Here is a 10766-nt window from a genome sequence, read left to right as displayed (position 1 = left end):
TGAAGCCACTTGGCTGACTCTGCTGCGCCCGACCCCTCCTCAGCCTCCCTCCGCCCTCAGGCCGCCAGCCCGAACTCCGCGGCTGGTGCTTTCATTTTATTTCCGACCACGTAGAGGGCTGACTGGAAGGGATGAAACAATCCAGGTTTTCTAGGGAGATGGAGCAAGCACCTCGGTTGGGGGTGGAAGTAGGGTGGTGGTGGAGATCCAGCCAGTAAACAACAAAAAAATCAGTTTCTAAGGACTGTGGAGTTCGGTTCAATCCCGCGGCGGCTCTGTTTTGTTTTGCTTTCTTAGTGTATAATCCTACAGATAAGAGGGTAATATAAATACTTCGGAAGATTGGGAAATTGCTGAAGAGTAGTAAGGGCAAGAAAAAAAAAAAGCCAGTCGGAAGCTGGTTATATAATGCGCGATGTGGCTAAGGAGAACGGCAAGCTATTTTTATTTTGTTTACCGTATGCTGTGCAGTAGGGACTCCTCTCCAAACTGGTTCTGTCCCCGAAGAGATTCTTAGCTTCCCTGCGAGATCCACAGGGTACAGTTAGCAACAGTATAAGACCCCCATTACACCCACAGAATCAAAACTAATGCCTTAGAGTGGCATACTCTCTGCACATCCTGTCGTGCATGCACGGGAATGTGTGTATGCAAATAAGTCCTCCTTTGGCAATCTAGTAGTCACAGCTCAATGACATTTGTGTTTTATAATGCAGGGTGCTCTTAATATTTAAACATCATCGTTACATGTCGCACACAGCAGAGGGTGGTTACTTGATGGTTATTTTTAGGCTCAGCTAGTTACTTTTCAACACTGTTAGCTAAGCCATTTCTGTTTGGGTTTATGAGGAACCTTGCAGTTCCTAGAAGCCCCTGGTAAAGCCCACCTTGTGGTTTATTTGGTGGGCGAAGGAAGTTTGATATTTGAGTTTAGTGTGTGTGTGTGTGTGTGTGTGTGTGTGTGTGTGTGTGTAATGAAACGCATGCCTGGGGAAACCACCAGAGAGGAGGATGAGAAAATCCTGCACATGAACTCTTGGAAAGGATTGCACCATAACGGCCAATGCTGTGGCATTTAATCTCCTCTGACTGCCCTCTAACTGTGCATGCATCAGTCAGTATTTTAACAGCTCCACAGACAAATGGGCTTAAATGCCCCCTTCTACATAAAGCAGAAGTTGAAGTCTCCCCCTGAACCTCCTGCCTGCCTGTCTTTCTCCTCTTGTAGATATGGTCAGTGGTGTAGGTTTTCGGAGCACTTACTCCAACCCCATCACTCATGTAATTAGATCAGGCTGCCATGGCAACAGGCAGTGTTCCTCCTCCATTCAGGTGGGTTTGTTTTGTGCCTGGACTATTCCAAGTGTTTTATGCACAGTATTTGTGCTGCCCAAGCCAGACGAGAGGGACTTCACTATTTCAATTGCGCCTTCATTTGGACGGGAGACACTGAATGAGTCTTATCCATACTCTTATAAAGGAGACCAACAAGCTGTTCTTACTGGGTGCAGTATGTAAATGCCTCTCCCAGACAGTGAAAGGAGCCCGACAATCCTGCTGGTGTTTATTGTGAACAGTTCAACAAGTATTTGGTACTTGTTAGAAACCTTTCAGAGCTGACTAAAGCAACATTTCTTTTGCCTTCTGGTGCCATTGGCCTTGCAGGCATTAACCCTTTCAAGGGCGGAAGTGCTCATTCTTTAGAACCTAAGTTACAGTAGTCATGACTGGTTTTCTAAAGGGTTTACTCAGTGGAAGTAATTTATTTGGGAAAGTTATCCCCATTGTCACATTTTAAAACTTTACAGCCGTCATAATAGCAAAAAATGGGACTGACCGTAGGCAGCCATTCTGAATGTATTGAAGTGCTTCATTTGGATCTTTTGGCCATGATCTTTAATCTGTGATAGTAAGTGAAAAGGTTTGTGTCTCAGGAAAGGGATCATACAGGCCTGTAGCTGGTAGACTGATAATGTGTGGTGCTTTTGCACAATAAACAACTTCTGCTCTATTTTGGGATATAATTTAATGAGCATTTAATAATTTAGAGAGCAGCAGTCCACTCTTTGTATTAGGGCACCACCTTATTAAACCTGTTAAGCAAAGACAAGTAATACTGTTACAAAAAGAAAAGAAAATTAGCTTTGGTTGTGGAAACTCTGTGTTGCTCGGGCAATCCACATAAAGGGAAGTATTTTAGTAACCTTGATATTTGAAAGTAAAAATAATTGAAATCACACCTTGATTTAGTTGTGACCCTGCCACCGGTCCCCAAGCTAAATTGGTAAATCCTTTTCCCCTTGGGGCCAAGGGTGGGGTGTGAGGTTACCAGTTTCTAGTAGTGAGTTTATGTGTTTGGTAACTAGATTGTGGCCTACTCAATTGCAGCGGTTAAAACGAGGAGCTACTGTTATTCCTAGGAGGTAAACAGATGGGATGCAAGAATATAAAATAAGGTACAGAAGTGTAAATTTTACCCAACACCTTGGAGGTCCTGGATGATATTTTGTGACTTACAGAAAATCGTTTTTACTTGCCCTAAAATGTGAACATGTATTTTTGAATGCATAAATTCATGCTAAAGTAAGGATGAGAAATGTACCTGATTGGGAACTGTGAAAAGTTAATATTTTTCTCTCTGGATTTCGTTTTAAGAGGGTTTGGTAAACAGAAGTGATACTTTATCAGAAATATTATAAATTGGCTTCAGGGCTTCTGAATTGTCTTTTACTAGAGAAAGGTTCAAGAAAAACTCTTTAGCCCTGGGATTATACGTCAAATGCCTGTAGATGGCCCTGTGTTTCAATATACCTTCCTCAGTTGTTTGGGAGTCCTGGGAAAGGTCAGCCTGAAGAGATTATTAAAATGTTAGTGAACATATTTCTGTGACTCCTGTTTTTGTTGTCATTACAGAGTTTAAGGACTCACATTCCTTTTGTATAATGTGCCTTTATTTTTTTTTCCATTCTGAAATGTCAAGTGGATTTTACTTTGGCACTTAACTTCAATGACAGTCTGATGACTAACATATTGTGACACCAGCTCCCTATGTTTCCTCATAGAAGTTAGTCAATAAATATATCTTACTAAACTAGGTAAACGTAGGAGTGAATGTTAATTCTTTAAATTACAGTTGTTTGAAAGTAATAACATAGTTTAGGTTCCGGAGAGCTTAAATACCTGCATACATAAACTGACCTAGTGCCATAAGACAGAATATAAGTTTTAGGGGTGAGAGAGATAATTTTGTTTCTGTTGCTTTATGTTTCCAGAATAATTCAATGATTTGAATGGTTGGCTTCTGTGAGAGATTTAGATATGTGCAGTTTAATTGCTTCAAAGAACAGATTTAGTACAGGTCATACTTTCAGTTATCAGAAGCAGCCTTCCTTATTTTGTTAAAAGCATTGAAAATAATAAATCATCTAAAAATCCCAATAGAGAAGTAATTTCTGTTCTAAGGCATTACATATAGGACTGCCCTTTTTTTTATTCTTAAGAATGAGGTTGGAAAACAATAGAATTATGCTGTTCAAATTTTAGATTCATTAAATTCAGTTTAATAAAATACTCATTCAAAAATTCTTTAAGAGAGGATATAATGATGAGTATACTGAGTGCTAGTTTTAGAGACTATTTTTAAATGTTGGCTGAAAGAGTTGTAATTGGATATATACATATATATATATGCTTATATATTCTATAATTTTAATATATGCTTAAAATTATAGGAGCAATAAAAAGATTTAGGTATTCCTGGTGGGTCTCTCGGTTGGTTAGCATGTTGTCCCTATATATCAAGGTTGCAGGTTTGATGCCCAGTCAGGGAACATACAAGAATCAACCAATGAGTGATAAATAAGTGGAACAGCAAGCCGATGGTCCTCCTCTCTCTCTTTCTCTCCCTTCCTCTTTATCTAAAATCAATCAATAAAAATTAAAAAATGATTTAGCAAATAATTGTTATTTGTGAAAACAGTTCTTTAAAACCCTTTTTTATTTCATAATTTATATATTTTTGTCTTTTATCACTGTATATATTTTATAATCCTTATAAATCTGAACTTTTCAAGTTAATGTACAATAAATATTTGTACTATATATTACCATTACTAATATGCTAAAACATGTTTAGAAATGTTACAGGCAAAAAAGCAATGAGCATTATATTTTCTTTGACATGTTTGATGTTAGCAGAAATGTTTCATTGATTTTTCTATAACTTTCAATGCATCCAATTTGTGGAGTAATGAAAATGCAATGATAATTGCCATAATGTAAGCAAAAATTGTATCCTACCTGAAAATTACTGTTCAGAAAATTCATTGTAGTGTAATCAGAGGTTGAGACTTAAGGGGACAGAGGCTCTCCTGATTGTGGTCTTTTGATTCAGGCTAAGAGGAACTCCTTTTTTTTTTTTTCTACTTAGGTGCTCTTTAACATGACATGTTTTGAGGGAGTCATTTAGCAGAAGTTTTTAATGATAATTGACACTGCTACTGACCCAGAAGCATTTATGCTTCTAGCATTCAAAGAAAGTGTATTTTTTTGTCACTGTATATGGTAGTTTTTCTTTTATTGCACCCTGAGCTTTGGCCCACTCTCTCCGAAGTATTTATAGTATCTCCCGTGTTTACATTATTTACCTATTATCTCCTCTTTATTGACCAACGCATAAATATTATTTAGGCCACCTTTCTTACTAATCTTCCACTATTAGTGGTATTGTGTTAGGTTGCTCTGCTTTTAAAATATTAAATATTCCATGTTTAGTGTATATATTGTATAAAATAGTTAATAGGTTATTTTCTTTTATATTGCTTGTATTGTTTTGCTATGAATCCATTCATTCTTGCTCTTGTGTATTCTTGTGTTTCTTTCCTTTAAAAGAATACAGCAAGTTATGTTAACTTTCTTAATTACTTTAACTGATGTAGCAATACAAATAATACAAATATTTTTTAAATAAGTAGGCATACCAATGAGAAAGTAAATTAATATTTTACAGCATTTGCATCATGTTTGACTGTTCTCTGCATTTCAGCAGAATAGGAGGAGACTGTAATTTGGACTCTATAAAACCTTATCTGTCAGGTGATATGTAAATGGGGTTGTGTGCACACACATTGATATATACAGGCAAACACCCTCACAATTGTTAGCTCAGAAAGCAAGTGCTGCCTGCGAGTCTGCGGTACCTGCACCTTGTTCGAAAGTGATTATTCAGTGTTCTGATGTTTCATTTGATGTTACTAGATCAAATCAAGACTCCTCCCCTTAAAACAATTATTGTATAAGAGTAAATAGAATTTTGTGAGCATCTATTTAATTTGGCCACTATTTACATTTGTAACCCAACAAGCTTTTTAGTAGAGGGATAGTGTCTTCAAAGACGTTTTAGTCTGGTACAGTTTATCTTCTTTTTCTGTACTCACAGATTACACCTGGTTAAAACCAAGGCCTGGAAATGGAACTTCTTTTGATTATAAGTCCCCGGCATGCAATAATAGATGCTTAAATAAATACTTGGTGAATGGATTAGTTAGAAGTAAGAATATTTTGGCTACTATTCATTACTTTGAAAAGTGTTGGAAAGCTGCTGAAATTATTTTCCTTTCCAGCTGGGTTGTGCTCTTAAAAATAGTGAGTGTGTATGGATGAAAATAATCATGACTACTGAGATGTGTTGCCATGTACCCAAGGATAATTGGCTTACTACCTGTTTACAGATTATTCACATTGGAGATCATATTCATAGCTCCAGAATAGTTTCTTTCTGACTCCCAATATAATCCTGGGCTTTCTCCTTCCTACTGTTACCTGGCATGGGCTTAGGAAGCCCAAACTAAATTTAAAATCAGCCTAAACAAATGTGCAGATCAGTTCCAGTAATCAAAGACTGGAAATCAGTCCAGCGATGACTAGTTTGGGAATATTTAATAATAACTGTGCTACTGATTCTGTAATGTGGAATTACCAGTATCTAAACATATTATTTTAATAGATGGGGCTGGAAACTGTTAGCAGATCAAGTCCTCAACTTCTTCCATTTCTATGCATAGGTCTTTACCTCACAAAAACTACAAGCACCAAGCTCCCTGATGGAAAGGTATATGGAAGATTCATTCATCCCCTTTTTCATTCATCCATTCACACATTCATTATACATAAGAAAATTTTTTACTTTACCACGTGCAAGGCATTATGGCAAAATGAAAATGAAATATACATACATTTAATAATGAAATGCTTTAAAGTTTAGTGGAAAGTCTAGTGACTATGTGTATTCTTTTAAAATTTTTTTCTGCCTGTGTTACATTCTTCTATCCCATTAGATTGGTATGCTAATAACTGTGCTTTTTTTTAATGATTGTCCCTTATGTTGCATGTTGATAGTAATATATGCCACATTAAAATTAGACTTTGGCTCAATTATTATTCAATCCATATTCATTGTCACCTGATATTGTTGTGATTACCAGCATGTGTTGATCAGATGATTGGTTAGAATCATTAGAGAAAAGAATGACAGTAGTTGGCTCAAATGGGGAGACCGAGCTCTTAATTTGATTGAGGGGATGACCTTTTTGTGTGTTGGCCTCCCTCCGAGGCCCCGTTGAGTAAAACCAGACCTGCCTTTTGAGCTGGCTGGTATCTGTGTGATTCTCCTGAAATAAAATGCAAAATTTGGTGTTCTTAAGAGCGAAGATTTCAGTGCATTGACACTTAAGTGGAATTACTTTTTAAAACAATCTGTTCTGTTTTTCATTTTGATTTCCTCTTCTGCGCTTCCTGGACCATTGCAGGAGCACCGTGCAGCAAGTCACCAAGGTGGTCCATTCAAACTGCAGACTCGTTTGTCATCCTTGTACAGCAGTCTCCTCCTCCACAGCCACTACAGAGAAGTGCGTCACATATCAGGTGAGAGTTTTGTGATGCTTGCTAGTTCCCATCTGAAGATAAAGCCTGGCCTGGAAAAATCGCCTACTAGCTATCCATTAGCACTTTGTGGACTGTTTAATATAATTGTCTTTGCAAACATATTGTGTTGGAAATAGAGAGATTGCCAAGAGAGTTTTTTATAAAAGTTGGGTTAAAGTATCTCTCTTTTTGGTTTCATTTTATTTGGCTAATGAAGAAGTTAGCATTTGATTTTGTGATGATTGACCATTGTGTGTTGGGCTCGAGCCCGATCATTTTAATTGTCACTTTTACTTAGTGCAATGAGAATGCACAGTTTCCATGGTTTAGTTTTTTGTTGAAGAGTGCCACATGTGCAAGAGGCCTCTTTGTTCAGTGGCAACCAGTATTTGTTGAATCTTGAATTTCTCTGTCTCTGTCTGGATTTTACAACTTCCTGATTTCCTCACGTACAGTAAATTTTTCTGGCGTGGAAAGTCATGCAGACACCGGGTGTATGCAGGGTTGATGACTCACGCTTCTCGGTTGAAGAGAGGACAAGAGAATACTGCCTAAAGGGAGTCAGGAGAGATGGAAGTTAGGCACAAGTTGGGGCACTAAGGGTTTGGGAACACTGGTGTACGCAACCAAAGGCAATTGTGAAATAGATTCCCTGTTTCTATTTGCCTTGGGAGCAGTCCTGCTGGAAGCTGTGGAAATAGACTAGTTCAGAGGTTCCTAAACCTGGCTGGGCAACAGAATCACCTGGGAGCTTAAAAAAATAGAATTTGGAACTCAACCCTAGACCTATTGAATCGAAATGAACCTTCATGGTCTCTTGGAATCAGACTGAGGCTCCTCAGGCTTGGGAACTGCTGGGATGGGTGGTCTCCAGGCAGCTCTTCCTGAGAACTGTTCTACTTCCTTCCTTGGTGAGATGGAAAGTCTACCTTCCATCAAGCTTCACAAATAAAAATATGGATTTTCAACTAATTTGTTACAAGATGGACATTTGCTTTACCAAAATGTTCATCTTGAAAATGATTCTTCAGCTTTCTTTAAATAAAGAGCTCCCTCTCTTTATCTAAGATCCAGCTTTTAAGTTACATGTAAATTCTGTGGCGTCTGAGGTAAGAGCATGGGGCTCTGGGACCAGCCTGTCTGGCTTTACATCTAGAGTAGCCACTGTGACCTTGGGCCATCCTTTAACCTTTTGATGCCTCAGTGTCTCTATCTTAAAAATGGAGATAATATTAGAACTTTATCCTAGGGCTGCTGTGAGGATGGAGTGAAATAATATACATATATAGGGTAGGATAATGCCTGGCATATATGGTTTATGATCCACGAACATCAAGTAACTTATGTCTTGACAGGGTAATTCTGATATTCTTGTATTGTGATGGTTGCTCCTGGACCATATATGACTAGGAACAAGTAAACATACCTATACCTTGGTCTTTGGACCAACCCTGTAGACATTTGTAGCTCTGCACAACAAATGAGACTTACTTATTTTTCTGAATTTTGTGTTCATCCAACTCTCTTACTGGGATAGGATTCTCATGTATTGTTTTTATATTGTTGTAAGATGAACTGATGAGTTGTATGCACATGATAAGTTATTTGTGATTTGAGTAAAAACAAGCAAAACCTTGAGTGACTGAAGTACTATGTCCCAGAAAGGATAGTCAGAGAAGTCTGTTGGGAGGGGAGCAGAGGAGGGAGGAAGTTATCACATTATATCCTTGTAGAGTTTGGAACTGGGTACTTGGCATTTTATTGGCTGTGGATTAGGGAGATGGTCTGTGAAAGGAAATAGGATCACCCTGCAGTTTCATGCAAAGGTAAGCTGCTTTTGTTGTTGTTAATCCTCACCCAAGGATATTTTTCCATTGATTTTTAGAGAGAGTAGAAGGGAGGGGGAGAAACAGAGAAACATCCTTTGGTTGCCTCCGCATGCACCCAGACCAGGGTGGGGGATGAGCCTGTAACTGAGGTATGTGCCCTTGACCAGAATTGAACTCGGGACCCTTCAGTCTGGGGGTTAATGCTCTATCCACTGAGCCAAACTGGCTAGGGCCAAAGATAAACTTCTTAAGGTCTCTGTCACCTGAATAAAAAATGGTGACATGCCTCACTGTTACTTTATCTCTTAGGGATGTTACCCATTTTTACAATTATATGCTAGGCAGAAAATCCTCACATTTAAGCTTTTTAAGGAAGTAGTTTAATTGAATATGTGGTTAATACATGTGCAATTTTTAAAAAACTTGTGGTGTTTAAAATAATTTTATTGTGAAAATTCAGGCATCAGAAAGTCATATCTCTTGGCCAATATGTACAAACTTATTGAGATGATACTGAAGTTTTTACATTATATTAAGCAAGTCTACCAGTAAGTGTCTTACAAATATTTGTATTGTATTACTGACAAAGTAGTGCAGAGTCACCTTGAATTCCAAGCAACTGACATTTTCGGCGATTGCATTTAAAGTAAGCTAATAAAGCATTATTTAAACATTTTGCATAAATAATGTCCTCCGTAGAGTTCTCACAATTGATGGCTAAATGTGGGCAGGGAAATCATGTCATTCATGTTGTATTCTGTTATATTCATTAAAGTTTTTCTAAAAACCTAAATTACAATATCCCTGGTTCTAGTTATTTTGCAAATAAGATATGATTATAGGAAAGTTATGGCATAACTTGTTCACAGGCACTTTCTCTATTAAGAAATGATTCATTCATGTATTCATTGTGTATTTTTTTAAACTACTACACGGTGCTGTGGGTATGAAAGTGAGTAACAACCACCCAAAAGAGGTTATACTCTATGTGTTCTTTGTGGTCAGGTAGGTGAAAGAAGAAATGCTTGGAAAAAACTAAGACAAAGCAGAATGGGGTGGTTGTACTTCTTGGGGTACGTTCTAACACAGAAGGAATTCAGAAGAATGATGCTGAGTAGGATGACGAGGAAAGACTGAGGAGGAGGGATCATTTGAGTTCAGCTCTGAAGGCTGGTTAGCATTTCTGTGGGTAGAGATGGATAGAGCTGGAGGAAGACCATTGAAGTGGCTGGGATATGACAGGGAGTGCACGGTGTGTAACTGACAAGGCCCCTTTGGCTGAAGCACAGGTGCTGGTGGACATCTGAGTTGCTGGAGCCCAGCAGACAGTACAGGGTGTGGGAATAAAATTGCTGACAGGTCAGGTCTGGAGATAAATTTGGAGGAGTCGTTGGCATGAAAGTGATCTTGGAAATTGGGCTTTGGGTTTTGTGTGTGGCAGAAGGTTTGACAGGCAGAAGGGGATGACTGTACCTCAGGGGTGACATCAGCTGGTACAAAATATGTAGAGAGAAGGTAAGAGGCATGGAAGAGAAGCTGGAATGTTGGAGTGGCACAGCCTTTGTATGCTTCCTCTTTAAGACCTGGGGTAGAGGGTGCGTGGGTGGAGAAGTGGGGATGATGCATGGGTGGGTAATGGGGGGTCTGCCCTGGAAGCTCAGGCACTTTGGAGTGTCAGCTCAATGAAATCTTGTTGAAACCTTTATTCCTTTAAGACATTTAAAAAAGAAAGGAACATGAGCTAATTTTAGCTAAACCTAATACGTGTGTGTATGAAAACGAATGTTGCTTTTGAAATTCCGTGCATGCATTATCTGTTGTCATTTAAACAAACCATCCTTCTGTTTTCCTCTAAACAGTTATATTAAGAAGCTTTTCAGTGAGGCCCTGTACATAGTAACAACAATTCCAGCATTTCCTTTGATCTTTCCCACTGTTGATTTATTCATTTCACGTGATATGCGTAAATCACATTGTGCCACCTACTTGACTCTGGAGCAATTGTTCATTTTTGTG

The 10766-nt window shown here is 38.4% G+C and overlaps 1 protein-coding gene across 10 annotated transcripts in view; it reads left to right on the top strand.

The window, feature by feature from the left end:
- ATXN1 (ataxin 1) overlaps positions 1 to 10766 on the top strand; it is a 440907-nt gene that overhangs the window by 3348 nt on the left and 426793 nt on the right. For 7 of the 10 annotated variants that reach the window (XR_001363440.1, XM_005873029.2, XM_005873027.2 and 4 more), the window contains one exon: positions 6807 to 6921. The gene's annotated coding sequence lies outside the window, so the exon portion shown is untranslated. Of the gene's footprint in view, positions 1 to 18; positions 1333 to 4930; positions 5549 to 6062; positions 6110 to 6806; positions 6922 to 10766 lie in introns of those variants that run through there. The other 3 variants (XM_014545181.1, XM_005873030.2, XM_014545183.1) reach the window with 3 other exon arrangements.

This window comes from Myotis brandtii, unplaced genomic scaffold (assembly GCF_000412655.1).
Source record: "Myotis brandtii unplaced genomic scaffold, ASM41265v1 scaffold398, whole genome shotgun sequence".
NCBI lineage: Eukaryota > Metazoa > Chordata > Mammalia > Chiroptera > Vespertilionidae > Myotis > Myotis brandtii.
Note: the sequence above shows the minus strand (reverse complement) of the source record. Positions and strands in the feature narration are given on the sequence as shown.